General features: G+C 39.4%; 1 long non-coding RNA gene across 1 annotated transcript in view; it reads right to left on the bottom strand.

Annotated features, from left to right (window-relative positions):
• Nucleotides 1–723: 723 nt before the first annotated feature.
• Nucleotides 724–23,671, bottom strand: part of LOC134214775 (uncharacterized) — a 43,241-nt gene continuing 20,293 nt past the window's right edge. Inside the window, exon 3 of the long non-coding RNA XR_009979908.1 lies at nucleotides 724–851. This is a non-coding gene — a long non-coding RNA (uncharacterized LOC134214775). The remainder of the gene's footprint in view (nucleotides 852–23,671) is intronic.

The raw sequence follows: 23,671 nt of genomic DNA, 5'->3' as shown, positions 1-23,671 counted from the left end.
GCTACTCAGAGTACGATTATCAAAAGCTTTGAAAAAGAAAGAAAGAAGGAATTTCCGGAGACATTTTCGGAGCTATTCCTGTAGGAATCCTCGGAGAAAAATCCGAATAAATGATGAAAGTGTAAGAAATGTGCACTTGTATATTTTTTTTACCTTGGTGGGAGAACGTCTTACCCGAAGGTATTGGGAATCAAATCAGAATCTAAATTTGGAAACCGTAAATCATGTAAGATTTTTAACGTTAATAGAGTCTTCATCTTTCAATTAATTTTGCAGATTTATGTAACAATCTACTCGAAAACTGTTCAGCAATTTGTCAATTTCATTGAAATTTTTGATTATTTACGATAAACTACTGAAAATTTAAATTCTTGTCCTACCCAGCAAAAATATAAGGTCCAACCAATCCCGTTCATGCATTCCCAACACACAGACAGAAGTAGTTCGTAGTTCCTAGAGTTCTGTATGTTTAAAACAAAAGTTCGCAAATTTTTACGACAACCATGGTTTAAAAGCTGCGTACCAATCTGAAATTAAAAGTTTGAATACTCAAGCCAAACTGTAGAACTATCAAATCCAAATAGTTATACATTGTGAAAAATGAGAGTAAAGTATTTTTATTTCGAAAATTATGATTCGTTAGCCCAAAAATCCTCACCCCTTTTCCTTTCAAATATATGTGAACAGTTATTCTTCTTTTATTATTTCATTATTACAGATTTCTAGGATGTTTTTAGTCCACAAATCGTGCGTAGAACTTTTGTCAAGGTAGCCACCTCAACAGAATAATTTAGCAACATTTCAAGGTGCGCACGTTAGGAATCCCGTCAGTTACAAACTCCGCAAATTATCTGTAAAAAGAAAGCAGAAATCTTACATAAGTATGTATTTACTATGATGTGCATTGATTTCAGCCCACGAAAGCAGCGCCAAACTTCGTACTCATCATTAAAGCACACTGTGGAGTTGGTCACTGTTTCTGATGGCTGGAATTATTTAGTGCATACCGCGACACCGGTACTTCCGTTCTACTGATACTTTTTACAGATTTGATTTACAGATTTTACCCTCTGATTCCGTAAGATAGACAGTGCCACTTCTGAGACCTTGACATTTTCATCGACGTATTATAACCTGGTATGCAGTCCTAAATTCCAAAAAAGCGCATTTGTGAGGGCTCGTTAGCATTTTGGATCACTCCCAACCAGTTTTCAATTTGTTAAACACCTTGAGGCTTCAACTTTCCTGAATTAAATAGAATACTCAACACCACCGAACAAAACAAAATTGATCACTCCGACCGGAAAAATCTTTCTTTTTCGTTCCTTGTCTATCAAACTGGGAACTGTTTTTTTTTTTCTTTTGTCAAATGCTTTATCGATGGTAATTTAACAGTTCTACAGTTTTCAGGTTGAATGGTAGAATTTTTAATTTCACAATTGAATCGAGAAAATCTGAACTTTCAAATAAAAAAAATACCTTTAACTAAGACCAATTTCACTTTCATTTAAGAAATCAAAGTAACCACCGTTTCATTTTCTCTGAGTATAAAAAGACCCATGTTTCGCGCTCGCGCGTTATTTCTGTTCGACGATCCATGGTGAGTGGTCAGGTCACGGAGAGCGGACAAAACGTTGGCGTTGGGTAGCGGCCCCAGCATCGATGGCAGTGGTTTCTGCATCTGTAGCGGTTGAGCGGAAACTATTGAGTGGCTATCGTCGGCATCAGCGGCACTCCAGTGCCAAGTTTTCTCGCATGGTTTTGAAGCTGGTTTTGTTGCAGTTAATTGGGAAGGCGCATTGTTGAAAATAAATCGGTCCTTTTCAGAACCATAATTTTACAGAAGAAAAGGTTGATCCGAAACAAATTTTCATCAAAGTGCCCTTTTTGCCCTCGGGTACATTCAACCTATTCTACAAGAATTCTAAGTACTTGAAGCAGTGACCCATCCTCACCCCCGACGATGGTATTTGATGTTATCGTGCTGGTTTTCCAAATTTTTTATATCCAAATTTCGCGAAAATAAAACTAGCGATCTATCTTCAATTTCGGTGTTGCCAGGAACAGTTAAACAAATTAAATATTATGAAAATAATAAATTCTTTCAATTCAAATAGTGACATACACAATCTCAGCCTACTTTATTTGTGCAAAAAAATGGATTCACTTTGCAATGTTAAGTTTGAAAATAAATTGGTACTAATAATATTTAAAAAGAGTACATATAACCTTTCTCTCTGAAAAAAAAGAGTACGTAATTTTTCTGCATTAAAAAGAGTACTCCTAAAAGAGTACCTACGTCTGGTAACACTATGCCCACGCCGTCAGTGGGAATAAAATTCCCTTCTTTTCCGATGCTAGGAACGCTCTTCGCTTTCTGCGACATCTCAATTGAAATGGCTCGCGCACACGGGAGAGAAGCTTTCTTGTAATAAATTACGTACAGCGCGTAATCAATTACATGTAGTTAAAAGACTAAACGGGCACAACCAAAGCATGAGTTCTATTAAATTCAAGACTTCAGTTTTTGCAAAATTTTGCATTTCACCCGATATGTGAGATGGAACACAGCAAGCCATGCGCGCGGATAGTTGCTTTTGAAGTTTCTGTCACATTTTTGTTCGTTCCCGCAAGAAATAGATTCTGCTGATGTCTTGATGTCTATATTTGCATATGTACTATAAGAAAAAAGTTTAAGTGATCTGAAGAAGTGCAGTTTGTATACGGGGATGTTTTTTGTGAAATATTTGTGGCTGTGTGACTTGCTGTGTGATAATATCAGAAATACATGGATCAATAACGGATTGCTCAAAATAGCTCTGTAAAAGTGCAGTAAATTGTTCGTGGACACTAGAAGTGATCTTCGCTTCGTAAGCTCATTTTTCCGGAAGATTATCAATTTGGTGAGATTGTTTAAATATGTTTTGCCTTTCTCGTATACTAAGTATACGGTAAAGGCTATATGATCGCTCCAAAAACAAACTTTTTATAGAAGGCCCGGAGACCCATAGTGTTATATACCAATCGACTCAGTTCGACGAATTGAGGTGATGTCTGTGTGTGTGTGTGTGTGTGTGTGTGTGTGTATGTGTGTGTGTATGTGTGTGTGTGTGTGTGTGTGTGCGCAAAACTACTAAAAAAAATGTCACTCATTTTTCGGGCACTTACCCTCAACCGATTTGCTCGCAACAAGTTGCATTCGACGCAGAATCTTGTCCCATTGTTTCCTATTTGAAATTGGCCAGATCGGACTATGGGATCGAAAGTTATGGTCAAAATACAAATTCATACAAAAAAATCGCGTAAAAAATGTCACTCATTTTTCGGGAACTTATCCTCAACCGATTTGCTTGCAACAAGTTGCATTCGACGCAGAATCCTGTCCCATTGTTTCCTATTTGAAATTGGCCAGATCGGACTATGGGATCAGAAGTTATGGCCAAAATACAAATTCATACGAAAAAATCGCGTAAAAAATGTCACTCATTTTTCGGGCACTCACTCTCAACCGATTTGCTCGCAATAAGTTGCATTCGACGCAGAATCTTGTCTCATTGTTTCCTATTTGAAATTGGCCAGATCGGACTATGGGATCAGAAGTTATGGCCAAAATACAAATTCATACGAAAAAATCGCGTAAAAAATGTCACTCATTTTTCGGGAACTTACCCTCAACCGATTTGCTCGCAACAAGTTGCATTCGACGCAGAATCCTGTCCCATTGTTTCCTATTTGAAATTGGCCAGATCGGACTATGGGATCAGAAGTTATGGCCAAAATACAAATTCATACGAAAAAATCGCGTAAAATGTCACTCATTTTTCGGCACTTATCCACAACCGATTTGCTCGCAACAAGTTGCATTCGACGCAGAATCCTGTCCCATTGTTTCCTATTTGAATTTGGCCAGATCGGACTATGGGATCGAAAGTTATGGCCAAAATACAAATTCATACGAAAAATCGCGTAAAAAATGTCACTCATTTTTCGGGCACTTACCCTCAACCGATTTGCTCACAACAAGTTCCATTCGACGCAGAATGTCTCATATTTTCTTACTGAAAATTTGCCAGATCGGACTATGGGCTTAGATGTTATGGTCAAATTACTATTTATTGTAAGCTCACTTTTTTAGCACTTAGACTTCATCTATTGACGCTCGCAACAGATTGCATTCGACGCAGAATCTTGTCCCATTGTTTTCTATTGAAAATTGGCTAGATCGGACTATGGGATCGGAAATTATGGCTGAAACACCATTTTTGCCTTTTTCTACGAAAAGGCTGTATGTTCGCTCCAAAACCAAACTTTCACAGAAGGCCTGGAGACTCATAGTGTTATATATTCCGTGTATAGTAGAAAATCGAAAATTTGTTTTCAATAAAATGAAATATCTGCAGTTATCAGACGTCGCAACTCATTTCTGATTAGTGCGCATGATAGTACATCCATGCGTGCATGATGCGCACTACTAATGAAATATTTCAAATTGTCGCGACTCGCGTCGCAGCGCGAGTGCTCAATCGCGCGGTCCGGTTTGGTGGCGGCCCGACTATACGTATAAGCTCGATGAACTGCGATGATGTCTCTGTGTGTGTGTGCGCGCACCAAAAGTGCGAAAAGTTTAGCTCACTTTTTTGGAACTTATCCTCAACCGATTTAATTCCAACTATAGATAGTAGAATATATAGATGAGCGAAAGCATGGCTGAGTCGATTTTTCTGCCCGTGCACACGCACATATGACGTCACAGCCCTTAACGTTTCCATTGAAATCGTGACGTCATGCTCGTTTGGAGACACGTTTGACAGTTCGTTTGGAGACAGAGGATTTATCTTCACTCATCTATATATTCCACTATCTATAATTCCAACAAGTTTCATTCGACGTGGAATCCTGTCGTATTGTTTTCTATTGAAAATTTGGACCATGGGCACAGAAATTATGGCCAAAATATACTATGTGTTATAAAAAGCGAGTAAAAAGTCTAGCTGACTTTTAATGGACTTACCCTCAACCGATTTACTCACAACAAATTGCATTAGATGCGGAATCCTGTTCTATTTAGAAAGTTGGCCAGATTGGACTATTACCTTTGAAATTATGGCCAAAATACTTTTTGCCTTTCTTGTGCAACAAAGTTGTACCGAAAGGCTATAATTTCTTTCCGAAAACGAACTATCGGATGCTTCCACACTGATACACTTCCCTTCCTCTTCATACGGGAGTTTGGTAGAAAGACGGTCATGAGATTTATATCATAACAAATATTGCCCTCCGATATTGCGAGCCTTAATGGGAATGACTTTTTCGTTTTCTTTTTGTGTAGTCGGAGCTTCAGTTCAATTTACATCCAAAAGTGATATCCTTAAAATATATGACTGGGTAAAATAAAACAGGGGTATGTACGTCAAAAAGATTGAAAAAGGAAACAAAAATGTCGAAATTCTTATTAGCATATTGTAGATCAAGCTGAAAACCAAACCGAGGTTTCGCGACAATCTCCGGATGTTGCAACTGCATCGCGAGTAGTGCGCAACTGTGCCATAGTCGGGCACCACTCGCGATGCAGTCGCGACATCCGGGAATGGGACAAAATATGATTTTCGGTTTTCAACTGGATCTACAATATCTTTGCCATAAATAATCTGATTTTCATAGAACGGACAAAGAAATTTGTCTGTTTTTACTCCTAGCTACTAGCTCATCTATTTTCAAGCACATACATTTTACGAAGGTCGAGAAAGGCACCATCACCGCTAGGTGGATTAATCTGGGTTTTTATATGATTCCAAAACTAAATGCGCGCTAGATTTAAAAATCCGGAAGTTTGTTTATGGTTCCATTATCCAATTGATAATGGTAGCATAAACAGCCGGGGATAATTGTAAGTGAAAGTGACTTCGGACTGGACGTGAGCTACCAGGCAGTTTTAAATGGGCCACTATAGCTGGAGTAGAGCCAACACCTTCCAAATCCCGGGCTGAAGCTGACTTCATTACAGACAGCTTCCTTCCATACCCAGCAAACAAGGTTACTCTAACTTGACCCTAATATGAGTGTAACCTGTTAGAAAGTTACTCTAATATTCTCTCTAACTTTAGGGTAAAATGAGACTAAAATTAGACAGATCTGCAACATTTTTGTTAGGTATGTTTATGTTTGTTGCATGATTCGATCTAACATGTTAGTCTAACTTTAGAGTGAAGTTAGTTATGTTTCGCAGTGGGCGGTTAGGGTATTGTTAGGGTTATTTCAAAAAGACTTTTATGCTGATTTATTTACATCCAGCTGCCATTCATGGCAGAATGATTATGTACTTGTGAAAATCGTGAAAATACATAACCAAACTACCTCGAATGACAGTGGGATGTAAATGAAATACCAAACAAAATCAACGGGAAGTTTTTTTTATTCATAAATGTATTCAATTGATTTTTGACCATTTTTGATCAGCCACCCTCAGCATGGTCTTGCTTTGTAGCTGCGTGTCTTACCGCACGGCTAAGGAGGGCCCCTCATCTCCCAGATTACCAAAATATATTAACAAATTATTCAAAAACCGCCTGGCAGTCTTTGAACACTTGATTTTCACTTCTCGAACCGTTACGCTGATCCTGAATGGGCAAGAGTCGGAGCGATACCGGATCAAAATCACTGTTATGTTCGTTTGTAACTAAATGGCTGAATTGTTTTGCATTGCTTATTGCATAGTGACACTCGTCGATGAACTTGCTCAAATCGATTTCTTCTGTTTGATTCAGGGTGTGGAAATTCTCACTCTCAATTCAACTATTTTGTCTAAATCATCGTCCTTCTCACCCCAGACTGAACACTCATCATGGCAAACCAGCGTAGATCTTCTCCAGACACAAATTAAATTCGAGCGTCTCGTATGATTCATTGTGATCATTTAAAAATGAATCGCCAGCAATAACATTCCTGCTCAGCTTATTCACTAGGCGTATGTTTGTTTCCGCCGTCCGCAGGACTTTTGCCTTGCCAAATACCTAAAACAAAACACTTCCAGAAGTTAGTTCCTCTTTCCTGACTATTTGGATCCAATCTTACTTACCACTTAGTGATGATAGTTGCATTGCTGAGCTTCATTTATCCTCGTAAGTTTTATTTTAAAGTTAATTCGGTCGAAGAAGCGCTGGGAAACCACGAGAAACAAACACGTGAAATAAATTTTACTTTTTCGGTCGGTATCTGTGCACCGACCGAAGCCGGCCGGCGGAGTGAAACAAAAAGAACTGTCAAAATTTAAAGAAAAAATGGAATCAGCATAAAAGCACAAAAATGGTTATGTTTTCGAGCCGTAACATAACTAACAGACCCTAACCAATTTCTAACTTCTCACAGATTGTTACTCTGGGTAATATCACTGCCAGACAGTGCACAGTGGTGCGTTTGGCTAAAATCGTGAACTTTTTATTTTACCACTTCAGGGTGTTATTTTTTGACATCGGTGTCTTTGGGAATAAATTTTAGAAAAATATGGCGCATCGAATGACGAAAAGTTGTAGTTCCAATTTTTGCCACAGGTGGCGCTGCAAAATGTAACTTCTTTAATAAACGATTTTTAAATATGGTGTCTTTGGCAAAGTTGTAGTGTAATTTATTATGAATTTTATTGCTGAGGACACCGAATGTCCATCTATCATCGTTTTTAAAATACGGCCGTTTTTTGTGGACAGACCCTTAAAAATCAGTATTTAAAGATATTTTCGAAACTAACAGTTTCAGGTCAATACAATGTTCTACAAAAATGTATATATAATCAAAATAGACCACTTTCTGGAAGAAACCAGGGATGTTGAAGACTTCATATGCAACAGAGGGGCAAATTGGGGCAAGGAAATCCCCACAGGATTTAAAATATCTGGTTTGTAGTTTCATATGCATATAATTATGTCTGTCTCCACGTGTATCCAAACAAGTATTTCTAAATTTCATAAATCGACATTTTCAACTGATATTTATACACCCAGGTTTTTTTTTACACGGTTGGAATTCATTAATTTCTCGGTTAACCTGAACTTTCACAGCTTTGTAAATACCCCCTGAATTTTCTTTGATTTTTTGTGAATTTTTTCGTGGGGTTAACTCATTGCTTCATTGACGCTAAAGGTCTTAAACGACCAAAACCAAACCGTGTAAAAAAAACCTGGGTGTATAATGATTGAGATTTCACCACACTGCATACCACGCTGTTGAATGTTAATGTCAAAAGAACTGCAGCGTGAAGCTATTTTTTTGTTCTCTTCATCCAATCATTTCACACAATGCAATTCTGACGTCATACGCTACTAGGGATGTCGTAAAATCCCGAATAATCGATTAGTAACTAATCGATTACTCTTTATTCTTATTGAATCGATTCATCGCTGGGTAATAATCGATTTAAAATGAATCGATTATCACAACGATGAATCGATTAATCGAAGTAATCGAATAATTTGCGACATCTCTATAACGCTAAGCGAGAGAATGAATGAGTTGACACCTTAACATTAACAATGAATCCCAAGCAGTTGCTGGTTTTCTACACACCAACTGCCAGCATTCAGGTGCTATCATATACATACATTTCAATTAATCGATTAATCGTTGAGATAATCGAATTATTTTGAATCGATTACTTACCAACGGTTAATCGACTCAATAGTCGACAAGAATCGAGAATAATTGATGAGTTACTAATAGATTAATCGGGAATTAACGACATCTCTAAGAAGTCGCAAATTAATCGATTAATCGATTCATCGTTGTGATAATCGATTAATTTTAAATCGATTACTACCCAACGATGGATCGATTCAATAATCGACAAGAATAAAGAGTAATCGATTAGTTACTAATCGATTAGTTACTAATCGATTATTCGGGATTTTACGACATTCCTAGTAGCGTATGACGTCAGAATTGCATTGTGTGAAATGATTGGATGAAGAGAACAAAAAAATAGCTTCACGCTGCACTTCTTTTGACATTAACATTCAACAGCGTGGTATGCAGTGTGGTGAAATCTCAATTATTATATAAATATCAGTTGAAAATGTCGATTTATGAAATTTAGAAATACTTGTTTGGATACACGTGGAGACAGACATAATTATATGCATATGAAACTACAGACCAGATATTTTAAACCCTGTGGGGATTTCCTTGCCCCAATTTGCCCCTCTGTTGCATATGAAGTCTTCAAATATCACTATTTTCGACCCTAAATCGCCGATAACAAGTCATGTTTGCAAAAAACATCCCTGGTTTCTTCCAGAAAGTGGTCTATTTTGATTATATATACATTTTTGTAGATCATTGTATTGACCTGAAACTGTTAGTTTCGAAAATATCTTTAAATACTGTTTTTTTAGGGTCTGTCCATAAAAAACGCCCGTATTTCAAAAACAATGATAGATGGACACTCGGTGTCTTCAGCAATAAAATTCATAATAAATTACACTACAACTTTGCCAAAGACACCATATTTAAAAATCGTTTATTAAAGAAGTTACATTTTGCAGCGCCACCTGTGGCTAAAATTAGAACTACAACTTTTCGTCATTCGATGCGCAATATTTTTCTAAAATTTATTCCCAAAGACACAATGTCGAAAAATAACACCCTGAAGTGGTAAAATAAAAAGTTCACGATTTTAGCCAAACGCACCACTGTGCAGTGTGGTTTAGATTGAAGATACACACACACACACACACACACTTTGCTTTTCACCCAATATGTGGTAGCTAAGATCTAGACCTGTTCGGTTGAATCAAGGGCCCCATACGCCTGTCACTGGCGAACAAAGCACGTGTACTCTGCATCGAAGCTTAGAACCAGTGTTAGGGCGCAATCGTTAATTTCTATATTCGGTTAGTTATTGCAAATAAATTCTTTTTCGAGTGTCTTTAATCAAGCAGGTATCTCAAGCATACCACATCGTTAAATTGCTGCATGATTGAATGTTTAATTTTGATAAAATATCGAAAACAAAAGTGTGCATAAAAATTGCCTCGTCATAACAAAAAAGTGGTAGAGAATGAATACTCTTGTTTACATTTTAGAACCAGCACATGTCGGGGTAGTTATTCAGTGCTCCGCCTTCTCCCCCTGGGTTGAACGATTTGGTCGACCAACAATCATAAATTACTTTTTCAGTAAAACGATTTTTCGACCAAATGACTCATACGGCCAAACAATTATGATGATCGTGATGGTCACATCCGTTTGAGCCAAATTTGGTCAAATTTCTTTCGTCCAAACAGTCAGATCAGCCAAATATGGTTTTCAGCTATTAAGGCCAGAAAGGAGTCCCCTAATGATGTTTCAGCTAAATGACATATTTGGCCGTACACCTTTCGGCCAAAAAGCTTCTCGCTTTTGAATGGATCCCGATGAGGAAAGGATCAATTTGACCGTAAGCTGTTTGACGAAGAATCTTTTGACCGAATACCAAAATACTAAATGGCTGTATGACCAAAATATGGTTGCAAGACATTTGTCTCAACAGCCGATACGGCCGAAGAAGTCATCAGGTTGACTATGTTATTCGGTCAATTCATCGTTTGACTGTCACATGGTTTAACGGCACTTGACGAGCCAGATATAGGGCATCACTCGCCATAAGCACGTTATTGTTCTCAAAGGCAACGATCTTGCACCAAGTGGAGTCCCATCAAATAACTATGGCTGGCGCCGACAGTGTTAAACGGATATTTTGCCAAATAATACACAACACTTTCCCGATTGGGCGCATATTTATTCTCAAACTAAGGCCGGATTGATCTGTGAAGTACTCATAAAACATCCAAAAGCATTTTTCCAGGTTTCCTGTCCGTGGAGAACAACCGATAGATGGTTCATATGCTCTTCATTTTAGATGAAAGTGCCTCACGAAGTATAAAGCTAAAGCTACCAAAACACATATTCGCTCCATATATATTTAACTGACGAAACAAGATTAGTAGATTAGTAGATTAGTAGTATTTTGTTCCAAAAATCAAATCTTCACCAACATATTTATTCAACAACTTTGGAATGTTCTGAACAGGTTGTTTGCCATATGCCTTTTGCAATAATTTTATACTCCTTAATTTAGGTTGCACAATCATTATCATTAATGTGATTGCTTCAAAGCTAGAATGATTCAATAAACCGTGTGCTTGCCAAACGATTTAATTGCTAAAACATAGGTGTACATCCATTCCCAATCTGATTATAATGGATTTCTATAAATACCTCCGATTCAATAAGCTTTAATAACTTTCATTAATATCCCTATGTAATCCCCATTCGACGGATAGTAAAAGTTCATCGACACCGAACTAGGTCACACCCTGGACCAGCACAGCGCGTTGCACACTATGTATGCATGCATTATGTATTTACCGGGAGTGCATCTCCATTCATACAACTTGAACCACGATGACGGCGGCCAACACCTCCAACGAGCCACCTTATTCACGAATTGTTCGCGCATGCACCATATTCCGCTTCCTGCTTGCGGCAACTGGGTAAGGACAATCTCGAGGACGAAATCGATGACGTCAGTCGCGCGGGAAATCTGACCTGCCCTGTGACCGTTATCTGGTGAATGAATTGGTGGAACAGACGGAAGTGTGGAAATCGAAACCAATTGGGTGTGAATATGAGAATGCGCTGGAAATTGCATAATACCGCACCGTAATTGAAACGCAAGACATAGAGAGTAATTGCGTTATAACTAAACTGGAAATAAGCAATTGCCTTAGATTTAACTGAAAATTCTAAAAAAACCAGCTTAATCCACCTAGCGGTGATGATGCCTTTCTCGCTCATTATAAAATGTATCGAGAAAAGTTCTTTAAAGAGGCCAAAATATCACTAATATAAAGCAGTTAATGGTGTTTGACTACCATACAAACTTCCACAACATTTGGAATAAATCTTTTTCTTCTTTAGACTCCCACATTCTTGAAAAAATATAGTACCGTTTTGATACATATCCCGAACATGACTCATATTCCGAACACAGCCGTTTTTTTCCTTTCTCGTATACTAAGTATACGTAAAGGCTATATGTTCGCTCCAAAAACGAACTTTTGATAGGAGTCCCGGAGACCCATAGTGTTATATACCGATCGACTTAGCTCGACGAATTGAGGTGATGTCTGTGTGAGCGTGTGTATGTGTGTGTATGTAGGTGCACAAAATAATCTCACTCATTTTTCGGGCACTTATCCTTAACCGATTTGCTCGCAACAAGTTGCATTCGACGCGGAATCTTGTCCCATTATTTCGTATTGAAAATTGGCCTAATCGGACTATGGGCTTCGGAATTATGGCCAAAATTAATTATTTTACATAAGAAACACGTACAAAATTCTCACTCATTTTTCTGGCACTTATCTTTAACGGATTTTCTCGCAAAAAAATTGCATTCGACGCGGAATCTTGTCCCATTGTTTCGTATTGAAAATTGGCGGGATTCGGAGTTATGGCCAAAATACATTTTTCAAAATCTCACTCATTTTAGTCACATATGTACCCTCAGCCGATTTGCTCGCAAGAAGTTGCATTCGGTACAGAATCCGGTCCCATTGTTTCTTGTTGAAAATTGGACGGATCGGACTATAGGCTCAGAAGTTATGGTCAAAATACTTTTTTTTTCACCAAAAGTGCGTAGAAATTACTCACTCGAAAGAAACGAGAAAGGCACCATCACTGCTAGGTGGATTAATCTGGGTTTTCCCCATAAAATCAAAACTTCCATCGGTTTTCCGTACTGTGGATCTAAGCTAAAAAGTCTATTTATAGAATGTCGACAGAACCTCTGTAAAGAATTCCTTCGAAAATTTCTTTAGAAATTAATTTAAGAATTTATATAAAAAAAAGGTCTGAGTTTCGAACCAGGATTGATTTTGTGAATTTCTTCAAGAAATACTTCATGCATTGATCATCAAAATCTTTTATGAGCTCCTTCGGATATTCCTACAAAAATTCCGTCATGAATTGTTCATAAAACGGAATTTCCCGGAGCAGTTTCTTGAGGAATTTTCTAGAGAAATTCCCAAGAGAACATATATAGATATATATGGAAGAGTTCTTGAAGGAATTCTCGTGGATATTCTTGTAGGATTTTTTGATAGAACTTTCTTAGAATTTCTAAGGAAGTCTCTGATAAAAAGCAGGAGAGTTTCCAGAGTATTATCACATATTTCGAAGGAGTTTTGAAGAGAAATTCTGGATAAGTTTCCGTAAGAATTGCCGGGACATTATTGAAGGATATATTGAAGGAGTTCCTAAGAATTCCTAAATAAATATCCGGAGAAATAATTTCAAGAATAAATTATTTGTAACGACTTTCCGGGAGAACCCTTGGAGGAATTTTGGGTAGGAATTTTTGGAATAATGTCCAGGGAAATGCGCGTAAGATTTTCTTGATCTAGATTTAGCAATTTAATTTCCATAAGGAACTCTTCCAGCACTCCTGCACAATTTTCCGGAAGAATTACCGGGATAAGGGCTAAGAGGAATTCCATGTGAATTTTGGTAATTTCTGAAGAGTTTGCGAAGTATTTTATTATGTGTTCTTGGAGAAGTTTTTGAAGGAACTTCAGATAAAACTTCAGGAGAAATTCTATGAGTAATTTTTTAAGAAGTTACAGGACTTATCGGGGATTTCCTGAGCAAACATCCTGAAACATTAATTTAAGAATTTCTGAAGGAATTCCTAATGAAATTTTGAAGGAATTACGAAAAGAATTCCTGGTGGAACTTCCGAAAGAATTTCTGGAGGAGCTTCCGGGGGAATTCCTGGAGGAACTTCCGGAGCAATTCCTGGAGGAACTTTCGGAGGAATTCCTGGAGGAACTTTCGGAGGAATTCCTGGAGAAACTTCAGGAGGAATTCCTGGAGGTCCTTCCGAAGGAATTCCTGGAGGAACTTTGTAACCGTTCCTTTCGCTATTGTCTTGTCTTGTCTTGTCTTGTCTTAGCACATGCACAGCCAGTATTGAAAAGCATCCTGGAAATGTCGGTTGTATTCCCGAGCATTTTCTTGTCTGCATTAATATTTGCAGCATATTGTAAATATGACACAAGTATTAAAACGGCCAGGCCCACCGTGCAGGCTTGAATTTGGGAGATAATCCATAACTCCCCGGCAATCAGATTATTTAGTAGTAAATAACATGATCAATGAAGAGTTATGAATCTACGAAAGGAAGAAACGGGGACAGCCGTACCAACCGTTTCACATTCAAGGGGTAATATAATTGATCAATCGTTGGGAGTGACTTTGCTAAGAAGATTAATGTACACTCCTTGGGTCTTCGACGTCTTGGGATGGGACACAGTTCCTTTCGCTATTCTTAATTAATTGCACGAAAACTCAGTGGTTTAAGCGCCACTCTCATAAATGAGAGACCACTGGTCGTGTGTTTTATGTTGCCCGACTATACTGTTTATGTGCATGAGTGGAATTCTCAGGGGAACGGTTTTTTTTAGGTAAACGCTAAAAAGGGATGTTCAACAAATCGGAAACGACGTAGCAGAGGTAGACGCACTGAAAAGTGAAAAATTCTACACGTGCTCGCAAGAGAGAGAGAGAGAGAAACGATCACCCGGGCGGACTAGTTACCTCAGGGCTATGGTCGTATTAATGACAAATCTAGTGTGAATTCATTTATATAGTTTTATATTCATTCATTTTTTCTTAAACATAGGTGTAAGTGTATGTGTCAATGTTGTGTGTGTGTAATCATGGCCATGGGTGTAGACTAACCTGCGCAGGGTTTGGGTTACGCTCTCGGTGCTACCAGCGGTTCGTCAACCGGGGGCTAGGATGGCATGCGATGTTCTGGGCATTCACAGTGGCACGGAGCGTAGTGCCTACCGACCGGAACGTAACGGCGGCGGCCCGGGCTCAAGTCCTTTACGGCCGATCTATAGATGCGGAGAGGGGGCTGTCGGCGGTGCTGGTACGCTACCCGATCATACGTAAACCGTACGCAGGAAGGCCAGCGGTCCCTCGCACTCCGTTTAGCTGCCAACGAATGGCGGGCCAGGACGAGCGATCGAATTAACGTATGCGGACACCAGCGCAAGATGGCCGACGGATGGGTCAACGCACTTGAATCGTGTAAAAAAAAGCGTCTTGTTGGACGCTTATAAATAGTTTTAAACTGCTCAGAGAACAGAGTGTTCACCCCTAGTGATACGTATCTCTCAAACTTCAATAAATGGAAAAAAAGGTAAAGGTCACCGAGATTCACTTCTGTTCTTCAGCCGACGTAACGTAAAGTGATCCGATCTAGCATAAAGAAAAGTTCAAGAACCTAAAATCTAAGGACTACCTTTTTGTCGTTTACCAATACCAAACAGCGTTCGCCCATTTATATCCGTTTATTTACTTCAACTAAGTTCATGAGACATCTGTCTTAAATCCTAGAACAAAACTTGCTCCAAAGCTTTCATTTTATGGCAATATTTCATAGGTTGTTATGTAAACGGTTCATATAATTATTAAACCTATTTTGACGGTATCTACTTGTTTTATAGTTTATAATATAAATCTATCTATCTATCTATCTATCTATATATATAAAACTCAATGTTTGTATGTTTGTATGTATGTTTGTATGTATTTTCCAGCATAACTTCTGAACCTATTGACCGATTTCAACCAAATTTGGAACACTCATTCTTTATCTTAAGGAAACGACGATAGGGGGGTAAGAGATGCTCTTTGTAAAAGGGGGAGGGTGTGGGGGGAGGGGTATTGCTTAGTTATTGGTCAACTCAGTGTATCTTCTGAACCCTTTGGCCGATTTCAACCAAATTCGGAACACTCATTCTTTATCTTAAAGAGACGACGATAGGGGAGTTAGGGATGCTGTTTGGAAAAGGGGGAGGGTGTGGGGGGAGGGGTATTGCTTAGTTATTGGTCAACTCAGTGTATCTTCTGAACCCTTTGGCCGATTTCAACCAAATTTGAAACACACATTCTTTATCCTTGAGAGATGACGATTGGGGAGTTAGGGATGCTTTTTGGAAAAGGGGGAGGGTGTGGGGAGAGGGGTATTGCTAAGTTATCGATCAACTCAGTGTAAATTCTGAACCCCTTACCGATTTCAACTAAATTTGGAACACAAATTCTTTATCTTACTGAGGGGACGATAGGGGGTTAAGCATGCTCTTTGAAAAAGGGAGAGGGGGGTGAGGGGAGGGGTATTGCTTAGTTATCGATGAACTCGGTGTAACTTCTGAACCCTTTGGCCGATTTTAACCAAATTTGGAACACAAATTCTTTATCTAAGGAAGGGGGTGATAGGGGGTAGATCATGCTCTTTGAAAAAGGAGGAGGGTGTGGGGGAGGGGCATTGCTTATTTATTAATCAACTCAGTGTAACTTCTGAACCCTTTGGCCGATTTCAACTAAATTTGGAACACAAATTCTTTATCTTGAGAAGGGATCGATGGGGGGAAGATCATGCTCTTTGAAAAAGGTGGAGGGTGTGGGGGGAGCTGTATTGCTTAGTTATCGATTAACTCAGTGTAACTTCTGAACCCATTGGCCGATTTCAACTAAATTTGGAACACAAATTCTTTATCCTACAGAGGGGACGATAGGGTGGTTAAGCATGCTTTTTGAAAAAGGGGGAGGGTGTGGGGGAAGGGTTTAGCTTTGTTATCGATCAAATCAGTGTAATTTCTGAACACCTAGGCCGATTTCAACCAAATTTGGAACACAAATTCTTTATTTTAAGGAGGGGACGATAAGCATGCTCTTTGGAAAAAAGGGAGGGTGTGGGGGTAGGGGTATTGCTTAGTTATCGATCAACTCAGTGTAAATTCTGATCCCCTTGGCCGAATTCAACCGAATTTGGAACACAAATTCTTTATTTTTAGGGGACGACGATAGGAGGGTTAGTGATGCTCTTTTGAAAAGAGAGAGGGTGTTGGTAGGAGGAGTATTGCTTACTTATTGATCAACTCAGTGTAACTTCTGAACCCCTTGGCCGATTTCAAACAATTTCGGAACACAAATTCATTATCATAAGGAGACGACGATAGGAGGAATGCTCTTTACATAAGAGGGAGGGTATGAGGGGAGGGGTATTGTTTAGCAAACGATCAAGTCAATGTAAATTCAGCAATTCAGCATGACTTCTGAACCAATTTATCGATGTCCACCAAATTTGGAACCCATATTATCTATCTAAGGAAGACTGGATAGAAGTGTCATAGCTGAATGAGAGGGATTGTATATTTATTGAACGAACAGTTCAGTATACCTTTTTATCAATTCAAACCAAACACGTAAACACGTAAAAGAAACTATTATATCTCTCTACCCAAAAGAAACTATTATATAGAGGCTGGAAGGAACTTTTGGAATGGGAGGGGGGGAGGTTATTGGGGTTGGGTATTGTTTAGAAAACGACTTAATTTAAAATACCTCTTATTTAGTACATTTCTCTGAAAATGACATATCCCTGAATGTCATTTTTGCAGTTAATGCAGGCCATTAACATAACACTATTTGGCCTAAGGTCATTCGACATGAAGGACATTTGGGATAATTAAGAACAGCATCAGAAAAATCTTGCATAGGAAGCAAGCATTTGCTGGGTATAAAACAATCATAATTGTTACCCTTTATCGGAATAATGGTATGCCCAGTGAAAGGCAATGATTAATGTGTTTCCTTCTGAATGGTGGATGTGTTGCTTCTTTAAAAGTAGGCATTTGCCCGGAATAAGGCAATGGTGGGTGTCATCCCTTCTTTGAAAATATGCGTTTGCACGGAATATGGCATCGATGGATGTTTTTTCTTCTTTAGAAAAAGACGTTTGCCTGGAATAAGGCTTTTCAAACCCACGATCCCTTCTTCAAAATCAGTCAGTGTTTCTAAAAGCCTTCCTTTAATCAAATGATAAAATATGGAAAAGTAAACACCAGTGTTGGGAAATGTACAGTAAAACACTGTGATTATGCGAATGTTTACATTTTATCCGGTCAAATTTCACACCCCGCACAAACCGAAACCGTTTTCCAAAAAAAATGTACGCCTCATTGTGACATTTTTTTGTCGATGAGGCAAACTGTTTTTTTGCTGCTGCGTGATAGTCGAGCCGTCGGTGCGGTCAGCATTTGCATGAGATTTTTTTTGTTTTGGTTCGTGCGCAGCGCGAACAGAACAAAATCGAGTTTAACTGCCTGTGGTGCAAAGCCTAGAAAGAATGCTAGCCGTTGGTACTAATTCATTAGTTCTAGTCTCTAAAACGACCAAGGCATAATGAAATAATCATTTACCACCTAAAACAGTCATACGTCGTGAAATGAGCGTACAGAAACATTAATTATGGGGAGAGAAAATAATAAAATCATGTGCTGACTGTCGTCTGCTTGGTCGTGGCTGCTGCTGCGGCTGCCGTGGTTTTGTTTTTCTGTGACTGCGTGGCAGAATGAATGATAAAAAGAAATGTCAACCGTTCCCGTCCCTGGTAAACACAATTACCCTGTTGACCAATTGGTTTTATCATTTTCCGATTTTAAAAGAAAACTGCAAACCAAACTGGCAATTCCGAGCAAGGCCGGGTACATAAAGCTAGTATATCTATAATTGTGGATAAAAAAATTAGAATAACCAAAGAACGTTACAACTTCCGGAGGAATTCCTGGAGGAACTTCCGGAAGAATTCTTGGAGGAACTTCTGGAGGAATTCCTGGAGGAACTTCCAGAGGAATTCCTGGAGGAACTTCCGGAGGAATTCCTGGAGGAACTTCCGGAGGAACTTCCGGAGGAATTCCTGGAGGAACTTCTGGAGGAATTCCTGGAGGAACTTCCGGAGGAATCCCTGGAGGAACTTCCGGAGGAATTCCTGGAGGAACTTCCGGAGGAATTCCAGGAGGAACTTCCGGAGGAATTCCTGGAGGAACTTCCAGAGGAATTCCTGGAGGAACTTCCAGACGAATTCCTGGAGGAACTTCCGTAGGAACTCCTGGTGGAACTTCCGGAGCAATTCCTGGAGGAACTTCCGGAGCAATTCCTGGAGGAACTTCCGGAGGAATTCCTGGAGGAACTTCCAGAGGAATTCCTGGAGGAAATTTCGGAGGAATTCTTGGAGGAAATTCCGGAGGAATTCCTTGAAGAACTCCGGGAGGAATTCCTGGAAGAACTCCGGGAGGAATTCCTGGAGGAACTTCTGGTGGAATTCCTGAAGGAATACGAATCAATTCCTGGAGCAGCTTTCAGAACTTTAACCATCCGGGACGCGCATAGCCCAGGTTCAGTCACGCAGTCCCGCAGTCCCGCCGCTCTTGGTAACGACAAGCGTGCTTTTTTTTCGATGGTGTTGTACTTTTTACAACGCTGCGAGTCTCGGAAGGATCATGGATAAGCCTCCCGGAATACAAAACTAAATTTCAAGGGCACACCACTCAATACGAGAGCAACGCACAACCGTCATTTTTAATATTTCGACGCAGCAAAGCTGAAATAAACAGAAAAACAGTTGTGCATTGCTTCCGATTTGAGTGGTGCTCCCTTGAAAACGTAGATTTCAATTTGGATTCCGGAAGGCTTGTTCTTAATAAACCTTAAAAAACGTTTGCAATCGTGTGGCTGAATTCCATTTACTCACTGTATTTTGGTATCAGTCTCAAATTGACACACTGAAATTATAATTTCTCGGGACAAGCGATATTTATTATTATTAATTATTAATTATTATGTTTAATTAATTTATAAAATTATATTTATTAATTAAAATAATTTTAATCTTTCACTACACAAAATTCCTAATAAAATAAAAATACTGATTTGCACAGTTGACTATGATCATTTCCTATCGAACGGCGTAATATATTCAATAAACTTCACGTCATTATTTATTTTTATCTTGCAACGCGTAGGGGGAATGACGGCTTTGACAGGTTTTGTTCTATTATTGGCAGGGGAGTTTTTTATGACTGACTAGGCTCAAATTTGGAATAAACATTCTTTGCATCTTCTTCTTATTGGCATTACATCCCCACACTGGGACAGAGCCGCCTCGCAGCTTAGTGTTCATAAAGCACTTCCACAGTTATTAACTGCGAGGTTTCTAAGCCAGGTTACCATTTTTGCGTTTGTATATCATGAGGCTAGCACGATGATACTTTTATGCCCAGGGAAGTCGAGACAATTTCCAATCCGAAAATTGCCTAGACCGGCACCGGGAATCGAACCCAGCCACCCTCAGCATGGTCATGCTTTGTAGCCGCGCGTCTTACCGCACGGCTAAGGAGGGAGGAGGTCTTTGCATATCAAAGAATATTGTGGCCAATTTTCATAAAATTTGGTCGACAAAAACCCCCCTGCCAATAATAGAACAAAACCTACCAAAACCGTCTTTCCCCCTACCTACCGAATAAATAAATACATGAAAGGTCAAAACATTTTCAGGGAAAGTTTTAAAATCTCGAAATTGAAAATCAAGAAGATCCATCAGAATGTACTCATCATAAGAGGTTAAGACCTTAAAAATATCTAAGAATTCTCAAGCATGGCAGAACTCATTTAGATAGAAAATAATAAAGCCTAATCAGTATTTCCATCATCAAAACTTACAAAGGCCATTAAAAGCGCTCTTCCGCTTCCGCCTGAATGGCTCACGTTTAATGTCATACCATTTTGATTACACCCCGAGATTATCCTCCAATGACAAACTAACGGCGTCAAGTGATATGCACTAAAGAACGACCCACTGACCTGTTTCCGGCCATACGAGAGGACCGACCTCTCCCAACCCTGAGTTCAAAACCAACAGCCTTTGTTTGTGGTAGGCTTCGTTCCATATATTGTCCGAGCATCTCACTCGCTCGGTCCGTGGATGGTGTAGGATTCATTGACAGCGTTAAAACAAGTGATGCAACATCCAACAGCTTAGGGCGAAGGACTGATTCGGCATAATGCTATTGCGCTTCAATACGCCCTTATGTAACAACAGTCTCAACGTCGGATTTGGTTTCTTCTAGTTGCATCGTCATTTAGCGATGGGTTTTGGCAAGATAACATTTCTTTAATTGGTTTTCCGCCATGTGCAGGGAAAAGCAACGCTCACCCTACACCAAACAGCCACCCAGAAGGTCGATTGCTGGACCGTTAGTACGACGAACAAGGAAAAAACCTTCATCGTGCGTGCCGATTGTATGGTTTCGTATAGGTCATGCGGGGCTTGCGCTTAAGGTTGATGCTGATGGCTTCCGGTCTCGACATGACCCGGCAAGCTGCGGATGAGTGGCGTGCATACAAGCGTTATCTCAGGTTTAGAGGAATTTGATATACTTCCTGCGGATTACGCCCGAAGGTTAATTGGTGGGATGGATTACTATATCGGATCGTAGCCCATTTTATGTAAACAAAATTTCAATCCTCATGAAGTCTGAGCATGTGGGTACAATTGCAAACAGTCCAATTAGGATGTTCTATTTTTCAATGCGTAGAGTAGCTGGACAATAAACTTCACTCATGTTTTTCAGTCCTAGTGTTGTCAGAGAAATCGTCGTCCTTGGAAGGCTCTCGTAATACAGTCCCTTCGGAAGCTAAAGTAAGGCTGATTAGGTGAAAAAGTACTTTGAGCATGCTTACAGCGGCACACTAGGAGTTAACTTTCGGAAAACAGTATGGCCAAAGGCATCTAAGGTTGATTATCTCGAAAATAAGCATCTTAATCGAAAACATATTTGGTAGGCGTAGTAGCGGACACCTTCCTACATAACTGGTACCAAAAAGTTTTTCGTGAAAAGTTCCTACTGTTGCGAAAACCCGAATTAGATGTCTTTTCCCATTCAAACTTTAGTTGGTTAACATATGCTGGCTATTTTTACAGTTACGATAACGTCTGGACGCTGGCCTCGGCGGGGTGCTGGTAGGAAACCATCAACTGTATGTAATTCAATGAGACGGCATGGAAAACGAAGGGGGCAAAAAAAGGTTTACTTGATCTACTATTCGGCGTTCAAATGAGTGAGACGAATTTTATCAACACTGCTTGGAAGATCCTTTATTTTCAATAATCCAATTAATTGCATATTATTCGGCAACTCGGCCGTACGAAAACCATTTTTTTTGTTAAATATCTTGGCTGTGCATATGCACAGCATATGTTTCGAAATGGACAAATTGATATGAAATTTGCGAAAAAGAATCCACGTGCCTTGGAGGGACTCGAACCCTCAACCTCCTACTCTCTAGATAGGCGTGATAACCCCTACACAACAAGACCACTTAAAGGTCACGTTTGCGGAAAAGCCATCAGAATCCGAGTACCAACCTCCACCGCGGTTAGCGCTCTTTTTTGCAAATTGAATATCTTTCGGATGCTTGATTTGTCCAATCTCCACATGTGCTTTACTGTTGTATATCCACAGTCAAGCGAGTGCACATTGTTTATTAAACGAGAGGATCGCACTCCATGCCCCCCAGTAACGGGCTGGGCGGGACGGTATAGAATGCGAATTCAATCGCACTCTGCTGTGGCAAAGGCTTGCTTGGCTAAAGCATTTGATGAGTTTGATTGCCTTTACGTAAGCGGTCGCGTGTACTCAGACGACTAATGACGGTGAAAGACCGACACTTGATTACAATTAATTGCATATTATAATATCAATAATCCGCTAAAACACTAAAGCAGCTAAACGATATTTTCTACTAATTGGGCTGCCGTCGGCGGAAAGTAAAATTTTCTGGCAAGATTATTTGGTTTTGTTTCTGTTAATTATTGGGAATGAAATCGTTTTTTATTCCGGGCCACCATTTTATATTAAAGAAGATTAGACCCGTAATGCTGGGTAGACACCTTTACGTGGTGTGTTACGGGGCAGATCTACCACGGTTACATTGCCAGCGACAGGCAAATCCTGACCCAACGATTACCTTCCTCATTATCCAACTCCGTGTTTCTTCCCAAGTAACACGGTTTGTTGTATGAGAGTAAAAAATACATCTTTCGAACCTATAGTATTTTACGTTTTGGTATGAAAAACTGCTTTGATAACTTTCACACGACCCTAAGGGGCGATTCAAATATAACATCCACTACTATTTGGGATTTCTAGAACCCCTCCCCCCCCCTCTGTCACGCTTTTTTGTATATCTAGTACATGTACTGTCACAAAATCTTAAACCCCCTCCCCCCTAAAATCTGTGACATCATTTTTGAATGACCCCTAAGGATGTTTTCAGTAACCGACTTTCAATATGGTTCTGTCAAATTGAATTCCAAAACAAAAATGTTGACCAACACGTTCAAAGAAATAAATTTTATACAAAAAACGAATGAAAACAAGCATACATGAAATGATGAACACCATTTTAATAATACATTTTATTACCATTTTAATAATAAACATATACATATTGAATAAATAAATCAAATTTGTTTCGAATTCTCGGTCGAAACATTATATGCGGCTCATGTTTCATTGCCTAACTTTTCATTTTACTTCTCCTGAATTCATGCGCCATTGATTGAAGAAATATATAACTATGCCAAAGCTAAGCGATTTCATCGCCGCGATGGCGACAACTAGTCGCCACGATTCTATCGTTGGGTCGCTGCAGGCAATGTTCCATTTACGCTTCCATACCAACGGCGACAGAATCGCAGTCGCCATGCGATAGAATCGCGTCACGATTG

This window comes from Armigeres subalbatus, chromosome 2, assembly GCF_024139115.2.
Source record: "Armigeres subalbatus isolate Guangzhou_Male chromosome 2, GZ_Asu_2, whole genome shotgun sequence".
NCBI lineage: Eukaryota > Metazoa > Arthropoda > Insecta > Diptera > Culicidae > Armigeres > Armigeres subalbatus.
This window is presented reverse-complemented; position numbering and strand designations above follow the sequence as displayed.